Here is a 14,259-nt window from a genome sequence, read left to right on the forward strand (position 1 = left end):
GTGATTAAACAAATTCAAAACTATTTAAGCCCCGCCATCTTCCACTACTAAGACTCTGTTATAAAGAACGTGTATATAACGTATTCTCAATTCTCCAGACCCGTTTATTTAAACAAATTTTCAAGACCCCACAGTTTCATTCCTGTGAAAAAGATGGATATAAAGCGTTGTCTTTTCTCCAGACCTTTGATTAAAAAACCTTCAGAATTAAGACCCAAGACTAAGACTCCGTTATAAAGCAAGGGTACATATCGTAGTCTTTACTCCAGACCCGTTTAAAAAAAATTATGTTATAATCTTCATAAATAAGACCCTGTAAGAAAGCATGGATATAAGAGCACAGTCTTTACCCCAGACGCTGTTATTAAAAAAATTAGGAGATCTTCAATTTGACGACCCCACCGTCTCATCTCTGTGGGAAAAAATGGATATAGAGTGTAGTCTTTACTCCAAACCTGGTGATTAAAAAAAAACTTAAATAGTAAGACCCCATCATCTTCCAAACTAATAGTCTATAAGTATAACAAAGCACGGGTACCTATAGCATAGCCTTTACTCCATATCCATTTATTAAAAAAACTACACTGTACACCCACTGTATAATTACGCTGTATACCCATGTGCTACATTACAGGTTCATAGTATTGAAGATGACGGGATTGAAGTTTCGAAGATTCTTGATTTTTTTTTCAAATGACTGGGTCTGGAGAAAATAATAACTCTATATCCATATGCTTGATGACATGGCAATGGTTTAGAAGATGGTGAGGTTTAAATTGTAAAGTTAATTCTCTTTTTAACCACCGGGTTTTGAGTAAAGACTACGCTTAGCTAGTCCAGGTATAGCGTTAATCCTGTTGTTTGGAAGAATATATGGCCAAGACTGAGTATTAAAAAGTAGACTAATAACCTTCATCTTGTAGGGTAAGGTCGCATTGGGTCTGGAAAAGGAGACTACCAGCATGGGTCGGCAGAGCAAAATTGATAGGGGAGGGGAGGGCACTTCCTCTTTTGAAAAGGGCACTTGAAACAAAAAACTTTTTAAAAAACAAAATAGCATAATGTACCCTAGTAGGGTAATGAGCAAAATGATTGAGTGGGGCAAACATGGCGTGTGGGGCAAAATTTCTTTAAAGCTGCGAGCGAGCGAGCAAAATTTTGAAACTTTTAATGAAAAAAAAAACATTTGTGATAGATTTTGACATAGAGAACACTATCATATTTTTACCACTTTTCTTTCCTTTTCTTCTTTTCTTTTTCTTGGTATTGAAAACTTTTGGGGTCCATGGAACGAGGTCCATTTCTTAAGGGGGCAAGTGCCCCCCCTCTCCCTCTGCTCAGATGCCCCTGCATAAAAGAAAGGACGCTAATTGCAAATACATATACCTTATATTAGCAAATTGGACATTTGAACAAGACAGAAGAGAAGGGGCATTTATCAGAATATTCATATGGGGCACTTGATCAAAGGTGAAAATGTACACACTACAGAAGAAGAATTTCACTCTGAAAAGGGGCAACTTAACCCTATCTAGGTCGGGGTATTTTTGGAATCCCCCCCCCCCCTTGAGATCTCGGCCGTCGACCGCGCGATCGCACCGAAAATTGGCACGCATGTTGTCTGGGATATAATCTACAAAATTGTATAGTAATTTATTTCATGCAAATCGTTATTACGTAATTATGCTAATTTATGCGTAATTAGTATGCAAAATCACACTTTTTCCTCTAACTCCGTAAATAAAGCTCCAAATGTTCAAATTTTTGGCATAGAAACCCTTTGTGATGTTCTTAGCAAGTGTACATGAAAAAATTGTGATATCAGATCAATTTCTTATGTATGATATTGTTTTTTGCAATTTCTTATATGTATTTCTTTGTTTTTTGGACCTTTTGTTTTTCATTGTATTTTCAATGAAATTCGTTGGGGACTCTTCTAAGATCATAAACAGCATAAAATACATACATTAAGGCGTGCAAAACTAAAAATAATCATACATTTATGATTTTTGGTTGAAAACACAATTTACATTCACTTTGTACACGAAATCACGTTTTTGAGCAATTTTTGGTCTGACATGCACTTACGTAACATTGCGTAACTTCGGAGCCGCGTACCCGGGTGACGCAAAATTGGTCTCAAAAGGTGCGCAAGACTTGAAAGTAAAAAGTCAGCGAGCAGCGCGGTCAAAAAATTTTGTGCGACTAAAATATCGCGCGACTCGTTGAGGGGGGAGAGGGGCCTCCGAGCCCCCCCCCCCCCCTCGGCCTAGATAGGGTTAAAGGGGCGAGAGGAACATTTTAAAAGGATTTTTATTATTTAAATATGCACTTTTAGAAGGGATAAGAACGCGAAATAAGGAAAACGGGCAATGACAGGGCATGAAAAGAGCGGTTTTAAGGAATGGAAACTTATCTGATACGAGAATGGGCACTTATATTTATAAAAAGGTAAAGGGGCACACTTTAACACCTAAAACAGGTCCTTCTAAGATGAAAGGGGCAAAGTTCTTGGGTTAAAAGGGAAAACTGTTTAGTGCTTCAAAAAGTGGGGGCACTGTGAACCCCCTGCCCCCCCCCCCCCCCGGATCGCAGCCCCTGCATTCATATCATATGGAACATTCGTTGTAAAATCGAGGTGTATGAATTGCAACCTAAAAATATTGCATTTAGAGAGTAAAGTGCATCGCATTTGTGGGTATATAGTTCAAAATTAATGCCTCTTGTTGGTAAAGTGCGCTAGTATGACATGATTGTGTGGGAAATAATTTTATATACGTTAGTGGGTACAGTGTTTTTACACATGTGGCTGATATTACACAAGCTGGCGTCACTTTGGGTGTGTTAAAAGAGATAGGAAACAATGTCTCGTTTGAATGTTCATAGATTCATAAAAAAATAATATCAAATGGCATAGTAATCAAGACATTTTGGGTTTATAATTAAATTTTAAAGAAATTCGACAACTTCTGATGAAATCTGGAAATGAAATCAACAGATCAAGTTCAATGTGTGTATCCGTGGAAATCATGCTTGCCTCTCCCACCCCCTTTAATTAATTGCCCCATGCAGTGTTCGAAACAGTACTAAATGTCCCTTTAAGGTGACACGACATATACTCCTGCGAAAATTGCGACAATTAATATCTCAGAAGGCATAGGATTAGTGTTAGGATTGTGATAGAGTTTTTGGTTCAGAATATTGTCATGATTACGATTAGGGTGTATTTAGGGGGACATCCCGATAGACCGCGGGTCCGATAGACCGCGGGTCCGTTAGACCGCGGGTCCGATAGACCGCGGGTCCGATAGACCGCGGGTCCGATAGTCCGCGGGTCCGATAGACCGCGGGTCCGATAGTCCGCAGTGTGTGTAAAATTATGATCAGATATATCAAATGTCATCGAGAGGTCCAAAGGTCAAATGATACGAGGCCATGGGGTTCTATCAGGTGCGGATCCATGGAGGGCCGAGGGGGAACTGCCTCACCCCCCCCCCCCCCATGCACCCCCAGCTCAAAAAAAAGAGGGGGGAAGAGGGGAAAAGGGAGAGAATTAAAAAAAAAGAGGAAGATGGGAAAAGAAGAGAATAGAAAAGAGAGTAAGAAGGAGAAAGGAAGAGAAGAAAAAGGGGAAAGGAAAGACAAAGAAAAAAGGGAGAAGAAAAGGGGAAAGAAGAGGGAAAAAAGAGGAGGGAAAAGGAAGAGAAGAAAAGAAAGGAGAAAGGAAAAGGAGGAAAAAGAAGAAAAAAAGAAGAAGGAAGAGAAGAATATTTAAATAGAGAGGAAGATGGGAAGACAGATAAGAAAAAAGAGAGAGAGAGGAAGAGGGGAAAAGGAGAAAGAGAGAGAGGGAGGAAGGGGAGGGAGAGAAGAAAAAAGAGTAAAAGAGAAAAAAGGGAGAAGGAAAGAAAAAGAAAAAGGGAGAAGTAAAGGGGAAAAGAGAAAAAAAGTGGAAGAGGGAAAAGAAAGAAAAAAAAAGAACGGAGTGAGGAAAAGTGGGAAAAGAAGAAGAAAAAAGAGAGAGAGTAAGTGGGAAGAGAGGAAAAACGAGAAAAGAGAGAGGAAAAGAGGGAAAGAAAAGACAGCAAAAAGAGAAGAAAAGGGGGAAAGAAAAGATGGGGGGAAACAGAAGAAAGGGGGGAAAAGAAGAGGGGGAAAGAAAGAGAGAAAGAAAGAGAAAAAAAAAAAGGAAGGGGAATGAGGATAAAAGAAAGAAAAGGAGATGGGAAACGGAAGAGGGAGATGTTGACCTGGACGTCGATTTGATGGCGCCAAAATGACGTTCGAACTATGGGGCGCCGAATTGATGTTCGATCTAGCGGGGCACCAAATTGATGTTCGAACTAGGGGAGCGCTAATTTGAATTTTGACCATAATGCGACAAATACATGTTTCAGAGAGGGGGGAGGGCAATTAAGTTATATTTCACATGGGGGTGCCAAGTTTATGTTCAACCGAGGGCGCCAAATTGACCTTGAACTTAGAGGGCTTCATGCAAATTCATTTTCGACCGGGGACGCAACATTGCCTGTTTATAGTGAAATATATGTCCTGCCAAAAAACTTCAATTAATGCGGCTGAATTAAAATATCCCGTTTTACGATAACAGAAAAAAAAAATGTTTTCGAGTTTTAAGTCTGTTTAGCGAGATAGTTACCCTGTTCAGGGTCACAAAAAAGGGTTATTATCAAATTCAGCTCGCGCTACACGCTCGCAATATTTGATTAATGAGGTATGCATCCTCTGCTTCAATCCCACATGTAAGTGTTAGTGTTTTTCAAGTCAACATACATAGGTCGATCCAGGGGGCAAAGATTTTGCCCCCCCCCCCCCATGGTGGCGCAAAAAGGGGTAAGAAACAGAAAAAAGGAAGAGAAAAGGACAAGCAATTAGAATAGGAATTATACCTTAGTCCTTCTTAAGTCAGTATATAAAAAATTGAGCTCGCGCTTCGCGCTGGCATCAATAAATTGTTTAGTTATAATTATAGGCATCCCGACCTTACAGTTTTTTATGCGAACGAGAAGCACAAGCTGAAAATATTTGATATTCTAACCTGACAACTGAAAATGTATTTTTCATTTCATCATTATAAAAGTTTTCAGCTAGCGCTTCGCGGTCGCATTCATTTCTTAATAGATATGCATCGTGTTCATCATAACAACTACTAACATAGGCGGATCGAGGCGGCCCGAGGGCAACCTCCCCCCTGTTGACAGAGCAAATAAATTGTGAAAAACGGGGGAAGAAAAAAAAAGGGGAAAGAAAGGAGAAAAAGGAAGACGAAACATAAAAGGTGGAAGACGAGTGAATAAAATAAGGTCAGAAGAAGACTTGGAAAACAATTTAAAAAAATATTTAATGTCACTATATTAAAGTTTCGCTCCGCATCGCGCTCACATTGCCTGTTCGATGAGATACATATCTTGCTCAATAGGCTGAAATGTAGTTTAAAATATCAAGTTTTGATATCAACATACAAAACATAATTCAGCTCGGACATCGATCTTTCATTATTTTGTTTTATTTACCAATTTATGTTTTAAGTGCTCTGGACAATGTTAGTTTTATGGTTTGAATCATCATTTGCAACATTTTGTGCGCTCGCACTATATGCCAAGTAGGCCTACGTATTGTCTTTTTATATTTCATATAAGATTCTCTAAATATACCTTTTCAGGTGTCTCGATTGTAAAAAGAATAATAAAGGCCTATGAGCTAGCGCTGTGCGCTCGCATTTTGATTGGTGAGTTATGTATACCTATATATTAATTTTATAACAAACTACTTAAATCCCCCCATTAAAAAATTCCGGATCGCGATTAGCGCTCGCATTATTTGCTAAAAATATATCAACCAATGAATCCTATTCATGATTACAAAAATACTTAAAATATCCAGTTTTCAGGCCTTATGCACTGTCAACAAATTTCACACACTCATTAGGCTTAACAGATTAATAAATATGAAATAAATTTGTATAAATTCATTATAACTAAATTGTCCCTTTTTCAGAAATAAATATCAACAAGTTTTAGGAAAAGAAAGAGAAGATAGTTTTCATTCTTATATGATGACAAAATGTCCTTAGGCCTAAAATATCTCGATCCTAGGTCAAATAAATAATAAAATATCAGACACTCATTAGGCTTAACAGACTCATTAGGCTTAACAGATTAATAAATATGATATAAAATTTGTATAAATTCATTATAACTAAATTGTCCCTTTTTCAGAAATAAATATCAACAAGTTTTAGGAAAAGAAAGAGAAGATAGTCATCATTCTTATATGATGACAAAATGTCCTTAGGCCTAAAATGTCTCGATCCTAGGTCAAATAAATAATAAAATATCAGCTCGCGCTTCGCGCTCGCATTATTTATATAGTGCTATCAAATTTCCCTATATACACAGTGCTGTAAACAGTGCTTAAATTGACCCTTTTCATATCGGAATTTCAAATATTATTTTCAGCTCGGGCTCTGCGCTCGCATTATTGATTTTTATGATGAAAAATGAAATGTATTAAGATTGTCAGGATTCTGTCTAACTCTAAAACACGCGCACGCATGTTTTTAGGATACAAAGCTTGATCTTATTCAAAACGTGCTAAAATCATCCAGTTTCGAATCAGAATATCAAAAAAAATTTGCTCGCGCTTTGCGCTCGCATTATTATTGTAGGAAGATACCAAAAATTACCCATCCTTTTTCATGATTGACAAACATGAATCGAATGTCCCATTGGGGGATTTGAAATCTCATCTTTTTAGGTTGGAATATCAAAAATGTTCAGCTCGCGCTTCGCGCTCACATTATTTAATCGTTGAAATATGTATCGTCTTAATGGCTAACTGCAAAACATCCTTAACATGTCCCTTTTCGACCAGGCCAGAACGAATATTTAACATTTCTGCTCGGCTTCGCGCTCGTGGTAATTATCTAGTTACATACGCTGTTCAGGTTCACAAACATTGCCCAAAATGTTCAATTTTCAGGACAAAATACATGAAATTTCATTTTTAGATTACATAGGGCTTAAGAGATTATTACACATTTATGTTGCTTATAAAGTAAAGCTAGGAAATGACTGTTAGGACATGGGTGTTTTGCCCCCCCCCCCCAAAAAAAAAAAGAAGAAGAGAGAATCAAGACTAAAAAAAAAATAGAGAGAAAAGGAAAGGGATTAGGATGAAATATAATATTATTTTCCAAATATTATGTCAAAATCTATCACAACCTTGTATTTTTGTAATAAAAATGTCAGCATATTTGCTTGCTCGCTTCGCTCACTGGCAACTTCTTATTAATTTTATACACCATATCGAGTCCCCTCGAAATTGTTGGCTTATTACGGCACTGGGACAACCCATTCAAAGAAACCCAAAAAAAAATCAACTTTGAGCGGCCGATCGGGGAAAATATGGGTGAAAAAATGGCCCCTCACCCTAATGGCGAAAGCTGGGTCCGCCCCTGACTTAGGCTTTCAGGATATAATACATGAAAAATCTATTTAAAAAAAAATCAGATCGCGCTTCGTGTTCTCATTATTTATTTAGGCCTTGTGAGATACCTCAATTTGTTTTTAAGAATGAAATATTAGATTTTCTTTGACGTCTACCCCTCCCCCATTTCATTTATTTTTTTAACTTGGTGCCCTCGCCACCCACCCCCCCCCCCCCGTGCACCCATGCTGAATAAATACGCCACTGATGAGGAGAATTAGTCGATTGCATTATTCCCAAGAGGTTATCATTAATATTATTGAAGGGTATTCTAACACAACAGTACAGAAACTACAGCTCCCGTTCACAGAATATTCTAGTAGGGCCTACTCTGGTTAGAAGTTAAACCAAATTGAACCCCCCCCAAAAAAAAAAATCGCTCGTGCTTTGCGCTCCCATTGATATTACATTATATATTCATGGATTTTTTTTTTCAAGAACACATGAAAAAGGTGTCTTTGGTTTTTTCAAGTTTATGTGATTATAAGATAATTCAAAATCCATTTAAGGCACTTTAGTTAGCCTGGCCGGGAGGGAGTATGCGCCATTTTTCGAAAAGTACACATATGGGCGCCAAAAATCAGGTCAAATTTGCCCCCCCCCCCCCCTCCCTCCCCACGAAATCCTGGATCCGCGCCTGGGTTCTATAACAATAACCCAATTAGGGCAATCATCCCCTGACAACTACTTCAAGGAAGTTATTATCCCCATATTTTTACCGGCGGGGACTGATACCCCCCCCCCCCGGAAATTTACCCTCCAGATAATTACCCCGGATAATTACCCCTAGTATGGAGCCTTGAAAATGCCATTAACGTGACGACATGGCGTGGTACTTTATCTTGCCATGTCTTAATTAATCATTGGCGGCGGAAGGCAAAAAAAATTAGGGGGGTCCACCTGAAATTTTGGGATGGACACAGGTAAAAAAATTGACAAGCAAATCAACCAAAATTTATGAGAAGGACCACCAATTTTGACAATTTTTTGACAAGAAAAAAAAGGTTATAAACCAAAATTAGGGGGACAAAAAGATTTTAGGGGGGGGTCCACCTCAATTTAGGGGGGGACGTAGAAAACAAATTGACAAGCAAAAAAAAGGTTCTCAACTAAAAATCTAGGGGGGACCGTCCCCCACCTCAAATTTAGGAGGAAAGGTCCCCCCCCCCCCCCCGCTTCCGCCACCTAAGTAATTAATACGCTTATTATTTCGACATAGCAAAATATATTCTATCTTGTCAAGTCGATATGTCCACATGGCGAGATATGAAGTGTACAAGTCCCGGCGAGAATCCCGATATATCGCTATGTTGACATGTAACTTATTTAAGTCGACTTGGCAAGATAAAATATCTCGCCATGTTGACATATAACTTTTTATAAGTGGACTGACTTGGCAGGATAACGTATCGCGCCATTATTTAGTCGACATGGCAAGATAAGGTATCTCGCCATGTCGTCAAGTCGATGGCTCCGTATGGCGTCTAGAGGGTAAATTTCCGGGGGGGGGGTAACAGTCCCTGACGATAAAATATGGGGATAATATTTTCCTTGAAGTAGATGTCAGGGGGCGATTGTCCTTTGGGTCATCGTTATAGAACCCCAATGGACTCGTATCATTGGCCTTTTGACCTCTTGATGGCATTGGATCTCACTATATCCTGACCATGATTTTACACACACCGCGGGCTATCGGACCCGCGGTCTATCGGACCCGCGGACTATCGGACCCGCGGTCTATCGGACCCGCGGTCTATCGGACCCGCGGACTATCGGACCCGCGATCTATCGGACCCGCGGGCTATCGGACCCGCGGTCTATCGGACCCGCGGTCTATCGGGCTGTAACCGTATTTAGTTTTGGAGGTTAGCTTTTATGTTTCGCTTAATGTTTAGAATTTCCATCGGAGCAATTGTCGCCAGAGCAAATGTCCACTAAGCCTGGTGCCCTCCCCCCCCCCCCCCACTGCCTCTCTGAAAAGCGTTTTATTGCCGATGAAACTAGCTGTAGCTTCTCCCTTATGCAGGCATGTTTCTCATTTTAACAGTAATGTTATGAAACATTTCATGAGAAATATCCTTAATATGGATAAAAACAGTAATTTGCACATATCCCGGAGGTTTGCACTTTTCCCGTGAAAATTGTTCATTTGCACATATCCCGTCGTCACGTTTGAACAAATGCCGTTGATAAATTTTGACAGATTTGCACATTTCCCGGCGTGGCGTTTTCACAAATTCCGTTGTTTGCACAAATCCCGGCGAAATTTTGCACATATACCGTTGTTTGCACATATCCCGGCGTTTGCACATATCACGGCTCCACACGGGCCCCCTAAACATCTCATCTGCAGACTCGTGTGTACAAAGATTTGTGATGTGAGATCGATGATTGCTTAGACATCCGTGAAAATGTGACCGACAAATTAGTATTAATGCTTCCATCACAAAAACAAAATGTGATTTGTAATAGCGGGTGCACTTTAAATGAGATTAACTTCTTTCTTAAGAACGGACAACATCGACGAATCTCTTAACTTCAATGCCGCCATTTCACGCATGTCATGATGATTTACTTAAAATTTTATGCATCTTTTTTAGAGTACGCAAAGAAAAACTAACCTCAACTAAATCTGAAAAAAAAATAAGAGCACCCTTAGCAATGATACATGTACACTTTTTACAGGTGTAATTTTACACCTTACTAGTAATTAAGGTGCTCTAAGATTAGAATGGTGCTAAGTTGCCCCCTTTTAACATTTGCTGAAGACGACGATAATGGTGGTCTAGTGGTGGTGGTGGTGATGATGATGATGATGGTGATGATGGTGGTGATGATGATGATGATGATGATAATGATGATGATGATGATGATGGCAGTGGTGATGATGATGATGGTGGTGGTGGTTGTAGTGATGATGGCAACGACGACGATCCTGATGATGGTGACGATGGTGTTGATTTTGATGCTGATTCTGATGGTGATAGTGGTAGTGGTGTGATTATGACGACGACGATGATGATAGTGATGTAGATGGTGATGACAATGGCGATGATGATGTGATGATGATGATGATGGTGACGACGATGATGATGATGATGACAATGGCGATGATGATGATGATGACAATGGCGATGATGATGTGATGATGATGACAATGGCGATGATGATGTGATGATGATGATGATGATGATGATGTGATGATGATGATGGTGATGATGATGATGATGATGATGGTGGTGATGATGATGAGGATGATGATAATGATGATGATGATGTGATGATGATGATGATGATGATGTGATGATGACGACGACGATAATGGTGGTCTGGTGGTGGTGGTGGTGATGATGATGATGGTGATGATGATGATAATGATGATGATGATGGTGATGATGGCAGTGGTGATGATGATGATGGTGGTGGTGGTGGTTGTAGTGATGATGGCAACGACGACGATCCTGATGATGATGGTGACGATGGTGATGATTTTGATTCTGATGGTGATAGTGGTGGTGGTGTGATTATGACGACGACGATGATGATAGTGATGTAGATGGTGATGACAATGGCGATGATGATGTGAGGATGATGATGATGATGATGATGATGTGATGATGATGATGATGTTGATGATGATGATGATGATGACGATGATGTGATGATGATGATGATGATGGTGATGATGATGATGATGATGATGATGATGATGGTGATGATGATGAGGATGATGATGATGTGATGATGATGATGATGATGATGATGATGATGATGATGATGATGATGATGATGTGATGATGATGATGATGATGATGATGATGATGATGATGGTGACTACGATGATGATGATGATGACAATGGCGATGATGATGTGATGATGATGTAATGATGATGATGATGATGTGATGATGATCATAATGATGATGATGGTGGTGGTGGCGCACCCTGGATCATTTGTTTGGTTTGTATTTTGAGGATGTCACCAGTTGGTAGATGTTAGTGTAACACCATAAAAGCAATAACATCTGCTTGGCGTTGCATATTTAAAACATGATTTCAAAATCTTTCACATTCATTTACCTATTTGAGCACGTTATGCCTACTCCAATAACAACTTAACCCTAAAGAGTATGTTGACATCTACCTTAGATTGTTAGGACACCACCTACATATCGACAGGTGCAATTTGGACATAGAGGGATGTATCTCAATTAATGTTGGTATATCATTCATAATAGGCACCTGGTGAATGCCTTGATTCAAAGGTCAAGCATTGAAACCACTTATCGCCATTGATAATGCTCCTGATTGATTTAAGTTCGGAAAAACAGTTCTATTTCGGTGTCTAAAAGGTGCTCCTAATCATATAGAATTGTAATTTTGTTTGTATTTCCCAATGATTGTTCGCCCACAATCCATGTAAATGTGTGTAATGAATGCACATGCGATCACATTTCGACTCAGATGTAAGATAATACATAGCGCATATGAGACTGTATTATGATCATCGCATTGCATGCTGGGTAAAGGAACGAGAGGCTCGTTGGGCCTTTGCTATCCAAAGTCAAATCTGGGCCCTTTGCAGAAAAAGTTGTGTTTAACCGCAACTCGGAAAATTAATTGCAAGTCCTAATTGAGCGCTTCTGATTGGTTCAAAATCAATTTGCATTTAATTTTAGGAGTTGATTACAACTCTTTCTTGGCCCCAGACCAAGTTGGGGGGGGGGGGGGGGTTCTGTCCCACGTGTAAAAATTGATGAATCCAGTCCGTTGCAGAATTATACAAGATACTATAACAATTTGGTGAAATTTTCTATCGAAGCAACAACTTTTCAACCGTCATTTCAAACTTACCGATTCCCCCCCCCCCCAATATGCGACAATCATAAACTCCGTTTCTGACACAGATTTTTTTTCTATGACACGAGATTTCACGTAACAATTCACCAAATTTTTCATCAAAAATAGTATACTAAATAACGAACAGATATTTTGCGTGTTCTGATTATTTCGAAGTCACGCAGACGACGGATATGTTTAATTTATTCCAAGGCATCTTCCCGCCAATCCGTGATATCGATATCCGCCAGACAAACTCCATGTAGTTCAATCGATAATATTGGTGCAAGATTTAATTATGATATAGCTCTACTTATCTTAAAGGGACGATACTAAGTTTGTAGCAATGTAGGCATATTATTCAAATCATTCAATCATAACTGAATTTGAATGATTGGATTCCAAACCCTGTGAGCAAATCTTTTCTTAAATCAAGATTTAAAAAGATCAATCAATTTGTATCAGATTCATTATCTTTCATGTTTTGAATATTGTATTTTCTTCCTCGTCCCCCTTTTTGTTATTGCTCCGGATATTTTTTTGTTTTCTCTTCCCTCCTATTCTTTATATTCTTTTTATTTTCTTTAATAAGTGTATTCGCATTCACAGTTCCATTCCTTCTCTCGCAACACCTCCCTCCCTCTCTCTTACTTTTGAGTTTAGAATGAGTTCATGTCATAGCAACCCCTCCAAATAATATGCAACAAATTCCTTATGTGATAACTTAATTACAAGAATTATCACGCTTGCAAGCATTGGAGGTAAATATGCTTGGAGCGAAATTGAAAGTCGAAAACAAACAATTGAATAATTATTAATGATATTGATATTTCATATTCTAACGCTACATGAATCCAGACTATTATGTTTCTGGTCTCTCTCTCTCTCCCTCTCTCCCTTTCTGTCTGTCTTTCTCCCCCCCCCCTCCCCCCTCTCTCTCCCTCTTTCACACACTCTTTTTTTTCTCTACTCCCATACTCCCACATCATTCTTCATAATCCTTTCTCACATCGTTCCTCTCTTTTCAATTCACCTTTCTCATTCCACTCATTAGTCATGTTAGTCATGTTACTTATTATTTCTACCATATATAATAGACATGATTTTTCTCCTTCACCTCATAATAATGGAAATAAGGAATCGAAAGTCACGATCACGAAACTATATGAAAAAACAAGATTAATTATTGATTTAAAACGCAACTCATTATTTCAAGCAAGCCAGTTATATAATCAATTTCCATTTTAATTCAATGAAGTTCATTTAAATTATCGACACTATTATTATTACATCGAAATCATTCAGACATGTAAATAAATTCTTAACATTCGAATGGGAGTAGTTGAACGAGATATTAACATCCGCCTAAAGGGTTTGTGTGAACGTTGAGGGTTCGTTATGGATATATATAGGGTTGCTTAATAATACCAACTGCAAGTACTTGTTAAGTTCACATGGTAAGCAACCTACCATTTTAACACAACATTTATTGCTTGATTAAAATGAAAATAATTCACACAATATTATCCGATTATTGTGATAATGCAGACTTTCAACCTCAGCTTTCAACAACTCTTTTTCTATCGTTGCCATTGTTTTTTCGAAATGCATACGTGTGTGTGTGTGAGGGAGAGGGTGTGTGTGTGTGTTTGTGTGAGGGAGGGTGTTTGTGTGTGTGTGTGTCATACTAGTAATCCCGAGTACGATCAATTTATTATCTTTACCCCCCAAACCCGTTAGCGAAGCACTTATGTTATAGACAATAAAAACTACATGTAATGTATAATGTGCAATTCACAGCTCACCTCTAAAAAAAATGGCCTAAATGCTATTTCCAGCATCAGGTTAAGCTCTCTATTTTTCTAACTTCCAAAGTGACATCTATTTATCATGGAGAAAATAATGGAAATAATA

This window comes from Lytechinus pictus, chromosome 18 (genome assembly GCF_037042905.1).
Source record: "Lytechinus pictus isolate F3 Inbred chromosome 18, Lp3.0, whole genome shotgun sequence".
NCBI classification, from domain to species: Eukaryota; Metazoa; Echinodermata; class Echinoidea; order Temnopleuroida; family Toxopneustidae; genus Lytechinus; species Lytechinus pictus.